Raw genomic sequence first — 12,576 nt, 5'->3', positions numbered from 1 at the left:
AAATGAGTGTAAATTGTCTTGATGAATACATCCAATTTCTAATGGACAGGGGCTCATATAAAAATTCAACAGTATCAGCAACAAGCTAGCAGGAACTGGTGGTGTAAGGGGTAGTAAGAAATTATTTGGCTCACACTTGAACTTCCTATTTAACCACAGGGATGATCAAATTAAGTCAAGGTCAAGTATGTGACAGAGCAGCTGTACCATGCAGCAAATGAGGACTACTGGTGTGGGTATATATAGCAATACGGTTTTGATTTTCTAACCCACCATTCATGTCTTGCAATTCGAAGCTGCTGCAGGAGAGAGAAAGTGGCCTCCTGCACTCACAGCCTTTACTTTGGGTTCTACAGGTTCAGCTCCTTCCCAGGCTGCTTGAAGCCTTCATGGTAGAGCAGCCCCTTAGCACTCACTACATCACTTCAGCCCAACTCTTGTCTACAAGGAATATTTTACAGCTGCCCAACACAGTAACTGCTAACCAACTAACCTTCCCCCCACTGAAAGAGAGATATTTAAATCTCCCTAACAGAATGAAATTACTAGACCTGAGATAATGTTCTTGCCTGCAGAAAACTTTATTCTCAGATGCCACTCATCTAGAATTCTTACTAACTGCTACAAACAGATGCTTTCAACATAGAGTGGTTTGTAACACTTTGGCTTAATAATCTTGATTTTCCTGTTTCAGTAAATGAAAATAAATTGATTTACAACAGTTAATGCACAGGTACTGAAAACAGTGGCTGTATTTTTTTTTACACCCATCTGTCGTCCTCTTATTCCATCTGTTTCCTTCACTCATTGCACTGGAATCCAGCTTCACAAAATGAAATCCAAGCTCTTTCATGTAGCACAGTGTAAGTTACCTAGTTACCCAGTTGAAAGACATTTCAAAATAAATCACTCTCCTTATACTCTGTAGAAGGCAACAGACACAGATTTTTTGGTTAATATATGTCTGAGCAATCTTTCTTTCAACAAAATATAAAACTGTCAGTAAATTTCTTCTGATTTCAGATGGTGCATTTCAAAATAATACCGTAACGGCTCACCATTTTAATCAATTATTGAGTATGCCTTGGGGATTTTCCACCAATTCCACTTGATGCTGCTCTTAAAATGGTAAGTACCTACATAACTGTATGATTTATAGACTGGTTTAGATCTTTATAGCTAATACAATAGTATAAGTGCACACAATCATATGATTTAATTGGATTATATAGCCTTCATTTAACTGTGTTGACTGACTTTTTTTATTCTTCAACAGTTCTTTGGCCTGTTAATGATTAAAGATTTGGATTTGAGTCTTTACACTAAATGTAAGTGTTTAACAGGAAAAGAAAACCTAAGAAAACCCTCCTTTCTTACAATCCAAAATGGAAGATACAATATAAAGGCTGAAAATAACTTCTTGAGAAATTTTGCATAGCTCAAATACAAAAGCCACTAGTAAACCCCATGTGTTCTATGGGATACTATAAACAAAGGATATTTCCACTATTATCTAATCTTTAAGGCAGTGTGGTAAGTGAGGTCATTCAAAGGTCAAGTAATAGTAATACTTATCACTTCTTTTTTTTTTAATTCAACATATTATTTTATTAAAATTTCAGTAGCATCACTGCCTGAAAGAATTTTATTTAGCCAAAAGCTATCTCTCTTGAGACATAGAAGTGTTTATAATATAAGGGAACTTAGAAATATGTAGTGAGAACTTACGTTGGAAATAAAATATTTTCCAAGACAAAAAATGGAAATAAGCCCTGATAATAGCACTTTTGTAAAATAGAACTTTCATATTACAGACCCATTATTGTGACGTAAGTGACTAAAAAAATGAGGATTACAGTTCTTTTAATCTTCATATAAGCCCATTTTTCCTTTCTGTGGCTGAGTTTACAAATGAAAGCAAAAAACAAATGACTGGTATTAATCATAAAGAAAAAATAAGAGTCTATATGCCTCCTGTAGTCCTTTAAAAAACATTAATATTTGCATAAAGCAAAAGGACAAAAACTCTTACATGCAAAAACATGTATCTTTCAGACACCTGCTACCTACTTACCCTGGTCTGCTCCATAAATAGAAACTAATTATAGAGAGACTAAAAACAAGACAATGCCCTGGGAAATAAGAGGCAGTCTTTTAAAGTATACTCAAAATGGTGTGAGTAAATCTGTATCATACAGATACATACTTAACACATAAATCTTTTTGGTATAATCTTCCTCCTTTTACAAGCAATAATTAAACTTCCACTAACTTCATCACAGCAGAATCAGCGTTGATGCATTCTTTCACTAGTAGTATTTCCTGCCCTGCAAAGTATCAATATCAACTGTGAATGGCAGAAGTGTAAAGACTCTAGTGAAAAAAGTATTCAGTCCTGTAAATTAATGCCTGAGCTCTGACTTTTAAGTGAAGACAGAGATCAGCAAGTCAGCTGCTGCTTATATTGCTTTCTTTTTCATAATCAAAAAAACAGAGGCTTGGGGAGTGCTTAGTAACCTAAACCATTCCTTTCCAGGAACTCGATATGTTTTCTTTTAACATATATTTATAACAGAAGTAGGAGAATAAAGTTAACTTTAGAAACAAGCATGATCCAAGGCTATATTTCAAACCCCAACACTGATACAATATAGGAGTCAACAGTGAGGTTGAAATTTCAAGTTGATATGCTGCGTCAATCCACCAAGGTGGGTGTTAGGGCTCCTCAGTTTCAAAGGGTACCTCAGCTGCTGGTTTTGGACAGTAATGTTTCACAGACTTACTGCAGAAGTGCATATCAAGCAGTCTCTTAGAGCAAATAGCAACATCTTTATATATTGGCAAAAGGAGGCTGCGAAGGACAAAACAGAAGGCACTTCAGCCACTCAGAGCTGGAGAGCATCATTAGAGGGGCTGAAATGGACCTGGGTCAGGAAAGTTATTTTCCTTGAGAAAAGGGAGGAAGAAGTGGCTGGATGGAGCCACTGAAGTCACCAAAATTAAAAGTTCCATGCTGGATTTCACAAAGTTAAACACAACTGTATTCTTTATTTTTAGGCATCTGCACTAAAGGAAGGGAGATTAAGAAGCCTGAAATGATTATCCTTCACAAGCAGAGTCACTCAGGAATCTGATCTGTATGATTGCAGACACTTGTAAACATAATTCACCAGGATACAGCACTGAGCTATAATTCACATAGTTTTAGCACCACGCAGCAACCCAGCAGTCAAAAAACGTGTCCCATTAGAACAGTGTACAAACTGACAATTTGCTATGCTGCTTTACAAAATCATAATGGAGGAAATATCTTTAGGTTTGCCTCAACCTACCATCTGCCTACAGAAAATGCAAAATGCATTAATTTACATACAACATTTTGCCAGCCAAGTAGCAGCCATTAAGTGTTATCCCTTCACCTTAAAAGGGACCATTCGATATCCCTTCAGTCTTGGCATATACATTTTCTGTGACCAAAGCAACTGACTATTTATCAGTGTGCAAAAAAGCACAGCCTAGGGTAGAATATACAACCCGGTGCCCACACTCCCTGTTTGCTATATACTACTACCCTGACATGCAGAATATTTGCACAAATAGAGGGAACCCTCAATGGTACAAGAGGCAGCACTTGCAGCCTAGAGAAGTCCTAGTCTGTGCCTTCAGAGGCCTATTTCACAGCAGCTGGATGTTGACCTAAATAGCATTTACCTGATTTTCACATAAATTACACATTCTTAGTCGTAACTTCCTGATTCAGAGCACAACAGCACTATCACTTTGGTGTATCCTAAAGCGAGGGCAAAATAAATTGTGTAAGGAAGTCTAAGTGGATGCCCTGGGAATGCTAAATGAGAAACACAGATAATCGTTTAAAGAAAGAGCAGTTAGATCACAGAGAATGCATTTAAGTAGTTACAGCAGCAATTATTTAATTTCCAGCTACTCAAGACTATGAGACCACGACTTGAAAATTTATTCAATTCCTTTTGGTATGTAAACAGGTGCTGAACTACAGGATTTTATTTTTCCATGATTAACTGATCAGAACATGCTTTTCACTCATGCTTGATTTTTAGATTTTACTGTTAATGCAGAAAAGCTGCATAATACTGAAAACTGAAGGGGCAGTGTCAAATAAATGGAACTTAACATCAAAATAGCAGGGCCTGTTGCAGTTTTTGGTATCTTTTTATATTTAATTACATGAAAACTTCAGAATATTAATTCGCTGACAAATAACATATTCATTAACACAAAATTATGATTGTTGTGGTGTTTCATATTCTTCCAGAACGCTGATTTCAAAAACATAGAAACTTTGGAGGGGGAGGGGGGCAAGAAGGAAACAAACTGAAAAAACCTTAGCTTACCTTACCAAAAGCAAAATTCCCTGTTCAAACTCAAACTGAATGGCATCTTGAAGGTAAGAATAGAACAGGGATTACATGAAGCAAATTGTGTGAATGTTGACTTGAGGAACATGGCAAAGAAAAAGAGGAGAATCCTTAAGGTGGGAGACACAAACGAAATATCTGCATTAATTCAAAGAAAACATGGAAAATGTTGACAATGGGTTTACATAGCCTTTTCAAAGACAGGCAAATAAATAGAATCTATCAGTCATCAGAGGGATATGCCTTTTTCTTTTCTCCCCACCTTCTGCATCATCAAGTTCAGCTTTATCAGTAGGACATATTTTACTTTCTCAAATAAAGTTAAGAACAGCAGCCCTGATGCCATGAGCATGGCAATACTGCTCAGCTGTGCCTGGTCTCTCTGCTATTGAATAATCTATTGTAATCAATGTATTAAAGAACAAACCCAATACCATTTTCATGATGGCAACCTGAGGAGCTATACTAAAATTACAGTTAATTATGTATGTGTATGCAGGGGTCAGCCCTCTGTAGAGGGCGGTGAGTCTGGCATGAAATTGCTCTTCAGTTTGCTAGGCAGACAAACTGCACTGATCTTCAGCTAAACATGACAGTGATGCCTCCACTGCAAAGCAAAGAGGTGAAATTTCGCTTTACTCAAGCATCATATCTCATAGAAAGAAACAGCTTTTCCTTGTTTTACTTATACAAGTTTAAATGACACTGATATCCACCCATACAAAAATGTTACAGGAGAAATGCAGAAGTGTGCGAGAAACATATATAGGCCCAGTCCTCCATAATGTCAAGCTTGCATATTGCTCCATGATAACCACTGGATGTACAATGAAATGCACCTTGCTAATGGCCACTCTATTGCTTTCTTTACTGTGCCAAAGCATTTATAGTTAAGGCACAACTTCTTGGTAGCTCAGACAGGAACTTTTGTTCTCTTCTGGTCAGGCTACAACAGCCACCTATTTTCTATTTATTGGATTAATTCTTTGCCTGTTATCTTTGTCCCTTCTTTTCAGACACTGTAAAAGGTTTTGGCTGGGACAGAGCTAGTTTTCTTCATAGCAGTTTGTATGGTGCTGTGTTTTGTACTTGTGGCCAGAACAGTGTTGACAGCATCCAGGCCACCTCTGTTTCTCACGCCACCCCACCACTGAGTAGTCTGAGGGTGCTCGAGGAATTGGGAGAGGACACAGCCAGGGAAGCTAAGCCCAAATGACCAGTGGAATATCCCCCACACACCACATTACATCAAGCTGATCAATAAAGCTGGGGGAAAGAAAGGGGAAGGAGGGATGGTCTGAGTAACAGTGTTTGTCTTCCCAAGTAACTGTTATGCACAATGACTCTCTACTTTCCTTGAAATGGATAAATAGCTGCCTGCCAGGGTTAATCCACAACTGACACAAAATACCCAGTTATTAGATTTAGTAGCAAAAGAGCTATATATGCCTCTATTGTCCTTTTTGCAAATCTTTTTTCTTCACTTATTAACAGAAAACTGAATGCATTTAATAAGAGCTAGAACTAAAAAAAAGCAAATGTCAGGCTTCTATAAGGTCACAAAATATGTTTAGCTCTGGCAAGTTTGTGTAGAGAAAATGTACCAGGAATGGAAGAGGTCTGGACTGTATCATCTATCTAAAGTTCATTTACACTTCTGCCTCCATTTCATTCCTACAGACCATGTTATCTAATTACTCTCTGTTTTACAAGTTTATTGAAATATATTTCTACAGCCAGGAGTATTAGTTGTGCTTATTTTGTCTGTTACAACAGAACGACAAAAATCACACAAAAAGATACGCACAGTAGCAGATAACTCTTAGTTTCAATCATGTCCTAAAAGACATAAGCTAATCCACTGCACTGATAAAATAAGAATGGTTTAGACTCACATATATGATAAAAATCATCTCAATAATATTTCATATGCAGAGCAAACCCAAATTAAAAAAATACATTACATATTTTGACGCAGAAATACAATGGTTAAAATTGCATAAGCCTAACTAGGTCTGAACTCCCACTGATTTCCATATGAAGTTGTGGAGTTTTGTACTTTTGTCTCTGAAAATATACACCTATTGGAAATAAGGTATTTTGCAAAATGTTTTTTGATTCCCTAACTTTATTTTCTTAAGACCATGCTAATTTTGTGTCCAAAAGACTGTTCTAGGACATCAAGAAAATATGCACAAAGATAAATTTATTCTGTTCTTGAACTTAATCAGTTAATATTAAGTGCCATGAATAACAAACATTTTGCATTGATCAAAACCCATTTTTCTGTTAGAATTGCATTAGAGACATAATGTTAGATTTTGCTAATACATCAAGAGTTAAGCTCAGGGAAAGATCAATAATGTATTATTGATTGCAAAATTAAAATATTTTTTCACACTCTCATTAAGCCAATATAAGACCTCTGGAATTTATCTTTGCAGATGGCCAACCTGACTTCTGTAACAACATAATTTTGCAGAGAAGAATAATTTGATGAACAATTAAAACACTGAAGCAAAAAGTCATTAAGAGAGAGGTAGCAAATGTTTTGTGCTTCTGTCAATTTATTTTTTCTCCAGGAGTAAAAAATACTTCACAAAACAAATTTAAATCTCTGGAGAGTAAAATATGCCAGTAAAAAAACCCCAAACAATCCTGAGGATGTAAAATAATAATTAATAATAATTAATTTGTCTATTTGTGTTTGAAGTTATAGATGAATGAATATATTAGATTTTTTTTTTTTGCATATATGTGGATTATCTTGACAATCAATTCACAAAAAAAGGAAGCTTGGGACCTAAGGGGTACATTTTCAAAGCTTAATACAGGAGGTACACTCATTAATCCTATTAATGAATAATAGGATAAGTGTATATACCACTTATAAGTGGCTTTTTAAAAGTTCCAAATTTAGACTAAACTTAGGAAACAGATGAAATTAAAAAAAAATGCTAGTAACATGTCAACCAGTGATTATTCCTTTCTATTCATGTATAAGCTGCTCAGGAGTACTTTTATGTCTTTGTTGGAATTACTGCTTCTGGGAAGTGGTAATTCTAAGGCGGATTTTATTGTTTTGGCTACTAACATAGAAAGGTTCTTGTCCTGCTGACTCTTCTATTTCTTCTTTCCATGTTGTAAAAATCAGCACCCTGATATCCCCATAAAAGATACAACACAGCATAACTGTGTCCTCTATATTAAAGAGGACATACAAGTTAATGAAATATAGGATCAGCATTTCTCTGACTGCCTGCACATCTTCTGGTTGCCAAGCTACAAAATACATTCAAACTTTTTGGGTTTTCATATATGAAAATAGCTTTCAGGGAAAATGTCCAAACAAATATCTGTGGATGAGAATTTTTTGTTTGTTTACAGAACAGACACTACATCATGAGGATCAAACTTATTCACTTCATCTCTCACTGGCAATCTAAACTCCACATGTTCAGTTGTTTGAGGATCTGCCTTTCTTATCTCTTTAATCTTGACAAAAGGACCATAAAATGCATCAGGTAAAGGCAGTTTTCACAGTTACTGTGCAAGGCCATCTTATTAGGAAACAAATCAAAACCACACGTTCATTCCACACAAACTGCAAAACAGTTTCCATACAAAATTGATTTTAGCCCAAGTAAAGTGACACCAAAAAAAGATTCTGTCAAAAAAAAAAAGTCAGCTATGAATCAGCTCAGATATAAACTAGCTGACATTCCTTCCGAGTGTCTTGTGTATCCATTATAACCTGTAGAATACTTTCAGGCTGAGATATGTTGAACCATTAACTGTTTTCACCTAGAAGAATATGCATTAGCAATATCTGACAAAAGCCTTTGAAGAAAAATAATCGAAGCAAAAGTTGGACACATGATTAATTCTCCTTTTATCTTGGACAAAGTACTATGGTGACATTATTGCACAGGACTAATGCTGCCATTTTTCAGCAAAGCATGAGCATTTCTACCACCACCAGTAAATATTCTCAAATCCAAACACAGGGACTTTACATGAAAACCATTTCCCAACATACATGATAGAAATCCTATTTACAGAAAAACTCTAGAAAAAATGAGACAGAAAATTTAAACCAACATTGACAGACAAAGGCACATTTTAGATGTAGTAGTAACTGCACATCCTTCAAGCTTTTCAGTTTTAGAGATAAAAGTGCAATTGAATGTTTTTAATTCTATGCAGGTGATTATTTTTATTCCTGTAAAACTAGCACAAAAACTACCTAAACTGTCACATAACTTGTATCTTCTTGTTTATGCCATAATTTTCTATGCATTGTAAAGGGGCAAGACCACCACTTATGATTTCTATGGACAAGTATGAAATGAATCTTAATCACAGTGTTCTGAATGTCTCCTACTACGCAAGCTCAAAGCTGAAGTCTGAAGCCGAGTTATTTTGGACACTACAAGAAAATGATACTGAAATATAAAAATAAACTGAGTTTAGATTAATAGCTACCCAATTACACAACAATCTTTGTGAAATACCATCAAAAGATACATCCTCCCCCAAAATAATAACAAATGCTCTGGGAAATTGAGAAGTGTCTCAAAAAGAAAAAAAAAGTGTTTAACAATTCTGTTTTTCTTCTTGGTGCACCCGGTGTAGTTCTGAATGTACAACATATCTGTGGGTGAAATAACCAAACAGCAGAACAATGATGAACCCAGGGAGTCACCCAAGCAGCGCCCTGCGTCACACTGCCACCCAGGCAGCAAAGTGACTGTACAGCACCCAGGGATGGGCACTGCCATTCACCAATTATACCCTCAGTTTCAAGCTCCCTTCAATTAGTAATTAAAAACATTCAGAGCCCAAACCTTGCTTATTCCCAGTTTTCTATGAGAGTTATCTTCTTGTTTCCATCTGTTCAAAACACCAAAGCTACAAAGATGAAACACTGGCTCATATCAGGCCTTCTTGCCAATATATGGAAATTGCTTAAGCTCATATCCCAGATATAATATTTCTGAAGAAAACAGAATCTGACATATTAGCTTTAAGGGGACAGACTATAACCATAGAATTAAAATTGCATCAGAGCATGATAGGCAAGTAAGGGAAACATTTCCCACCACAGTGACTGAACATACTGAAGGTGCTGCTGAGACACTTTTGTGAGCAGGGAGATTAGGAATGGGAACATTTAACATCTTTAATCTTTCTTGTTTACCTGATTACCTTGTTTTTTGATTTTTTTTTGCTATTTTCTAATAATTTTAAACTTACAATGCTACTTTATGTCTCTATAGAGCCAATATTCCTGTTTTGCACAGATTATTAGTTGTTCAGAAAGGTGTTTGAAACTTTAAGGTCTGCATAGGCTCTTTGACGCAAAAAGTTGGGTTAGTATTACGCAAGTCACTAATGGAACAGTGACTCAGAATAAAAGTATTGATTAAAAATAGCTTGATAACATTGTGGCTAACCATAATGTATATGTCCTACCTCACGGAAGCTTCTGCCAGATGCTTGGTCATGTTTACTGGAAAAGTTTTAAATTTTATATAGTTACGTATATTTCTAATTTGCAAACAGACAGGATAAGAGATGAAGGAAATTTCTTGATAAATCTAAAGGAAGATAAACTAAATAGAATTAAAATTCAGAGGAAGGTAATCTGCAAGTTACTTAAATGAACACTAGTCAATACTTGCAATTATAATAATAATCTTTTCACTTTCTTCAGAGCTATGTCAATATTAGGTTTCATTTTACTGCATGTGTATGCTGTTAAAAATAACAAAATATCCATAACAGTCTTTGTACACGTTATTAGAGAAACGGTCTTTTTTTTCCTTCCATATGTAGTATCAAGGTATTAATATGAGCTCTGTATGTCATCACATAGCACATTTATTGTACCTCTAGCTACATATATAGTGCATAAGTAGCTCATACAAATCAGATAGATGGTTCCAAGGATCAAACTTCACCCACTGCATGCTAGGATTCTGTCAATCAAGGTGCTAAGAATCAGCCATTATACTTCTATTCTATTAAAACGTAAACCACACAGAACTTCAACGTTCTGTGTGTATTTCAGGAGGATCATAGCATCCAAAAGAATTAAACAATAAGGCAAGAGGTAGCAACATGCAAGTGATTGGATGTTTAGGCTACTCAATGAGCTTTTATTTTTTGAGCATTTTCTACTCTTATCAGTCATCAAGTTCATCTAAATGCACACAGATTAGAAATTTCATTACCCAACCTATGCTCTAATGCACCACAAAGACGTTTGCTTCACTGTGAAGGAATGCAGAAGGTATTTGAAAAGGACTTTTAGTTGACTTAACAAACATAACAAATGCATAGTGAGGTTACAGGGTAGCTGGTCAATACTGTTACAAGAATTTAGACAAAGGTCCGTTCTAACATCCTTAAGAAGTCCATGAAAAGTAAAATATGGCCTCGCACACAAGCAGTAGTTGAGAACCATGACTAGCTATAGCCAGGTAATCTAGCTCAACTATAAATTGAGATTGTCAAGAGAAATAAGTGGCATATCTGATTTATAATGCATAAATGGGGGAAGTAAAGGAAGAGGGAGTAAAAGGCAATGGACAACTGCTAACACTGCATACTATAAACACAATAAAAATGTATATTAGAACACTCTGGGATACAAGAAAAAGAGATTAAAGTATTGTTGCACTCTTTTCTTCATGTGTGGGTTTCCCAGCTGCAATAGTGAGCACTAGGTTATACAAGATTCCTACTGACTTCAACAGTTTCAATTTGGGCAATGTTCTTTCTGGAATTTTTGTGGCATTTTACAATCCACTGTAAGATGCTGAGTTACCTTTATTGTTTCTCTTCTTGGTTTTTGCTTAAATAAAGCCATTTATTTAATTAAATCCAAGTATTTCAATGGTCGTAATGACTCTCTGAAGACACTGGAGTGCTGGTTTTGCTATCATTAAAACCCCAACTATTTATTTGGAATTTTAAAATAATAATTAAAAAACCCAACACAGCTCAACTATTCTCTCCTGCTCTCAATGTGTGGCTAATATTTCTCAGATCCTTGCAAATATGCACACACAAATTTTACTTTTTAGAGAATAATAATTCAGGATATTTCTTACAACATGCAAAGAATTAATTGGCTTCATTAGAATTGTGCTTTTCCATTGATGAGGATTTTTCTCACTGGTTGAACTGTGAAGAATTATCCATGTGGAGATAAGAGTTTATATAAATACCTATGAGTATTTATATATATACGGCTGGGAGCTTATATAAATACCTATGCTGAAACTGATAACCATGGAGTTTTCTGGACATCACCATAGCATCACACAACCATCCAGTTTTGCAGAAGATTCAGAGTACATCAGAAAAACGTCTGATAAGTGGAAAGCTTTGATATTAGACTGGTTAATAGTTGCCTAATAGTTCACATAAATATGAAGCTATGTGTCTCTAACTGTAGCATTCAGAAGCTAGTAATTATCTAGTCTTGTCAAAGTTAGAAAGACTCTGGTAAAAGGCAAGGAAATAGATTTTTACATCCCACAGAGAACTTCCCATCCTTGAGCACCTAAAACCACACAACCACACCTATGACTGTATCCCCATACAGTTAAAAAGGAACTGGGAAATTCTGTCATGTGACAATCATATATATGTAGTAAGGTGGAAAGAAAAGACAGCTCATGTCAGTCAAACTATGCACAAAGTAAAACCTTTCAAGCAGGTATTTGTGTAACCAATGCTTCTACTTAAACGTAAGAAGGGCTAAGGCTTGAACTAAAGCAAATGCATATTTCAGTTCATTTCAAGTTGCAGAAAAAGTAGAGATAAAGAACATCTGTTGGGGTCACTGAACCAGAAAAAGATGTCCTCAGTAATATCCCAGTCTTAGAGCAACTGCAATACTCATTGCACCATTAAACCCACATTTTAAAAGATCACTGACGATAATTAAAAGCAAAACCGAGGATCTCATTTTTTAGATGCCTGGAGCACCATTCACTCAAGATAGTAACAACCAGGGTACTCTGCAACTGAGCTGTTCTGAATTTTTCATACTCGTCACAGCAAAATTAGACCAAAAGTCAGACTTTAATTTTCTAGAAGTCTCCTTCACTAAAGGTTATGTATAGCTGCGAGCAGCTCAGTGTGAAATAGAACTTTTGCAGAACTG

The 12,576-nt window shown here is 35.7% G+C and overlaps 1 protein-coding gene across 4 annotated transcripts in view; it reads left to right on the top strand.

Annotated features, from left to right (window-relative positions):
• Positions 1 to 12,576, top strand: part of B3GALT1 (beta-1,3-galactosyltransferase 1) — a 188,414-nt gene that overhangs the window by 132,108 nt on the left and 43,730 nt on the right. For all 4 annotated transcript variants that reach the window (XM_027636924.1, XM_027636925.1, XM_027636927.1 and 1 more), the window contains one exon: positions 1,024 to 1,128. The gene's annotated coding sequence lies outside the window, so the exon portion shown is untranslated. The remainder of the gene's footprint in view (positions 1 to 1,023; positions 1,129 to 12,576) is intronic.

This window comes from Corapipo altera, unplaced genomic scaffold, assembly GCF_003945725.1.
Source record: "Corapipo altera isolate COAL_440 unplaced genomic scaffold, ASM394572v1 45, whole genome shotgun sequence".
Lineage (NCBI taxonomy): Eukaryota > Metazoa > Chordata > Aves > Passeriformes > Pipridae > Corapipo > Corapipo altera.
Note: the sequence above shows the minus strand (reverse complement) of the source record. Positions and strands in the feature narration are given on the sequence as shown.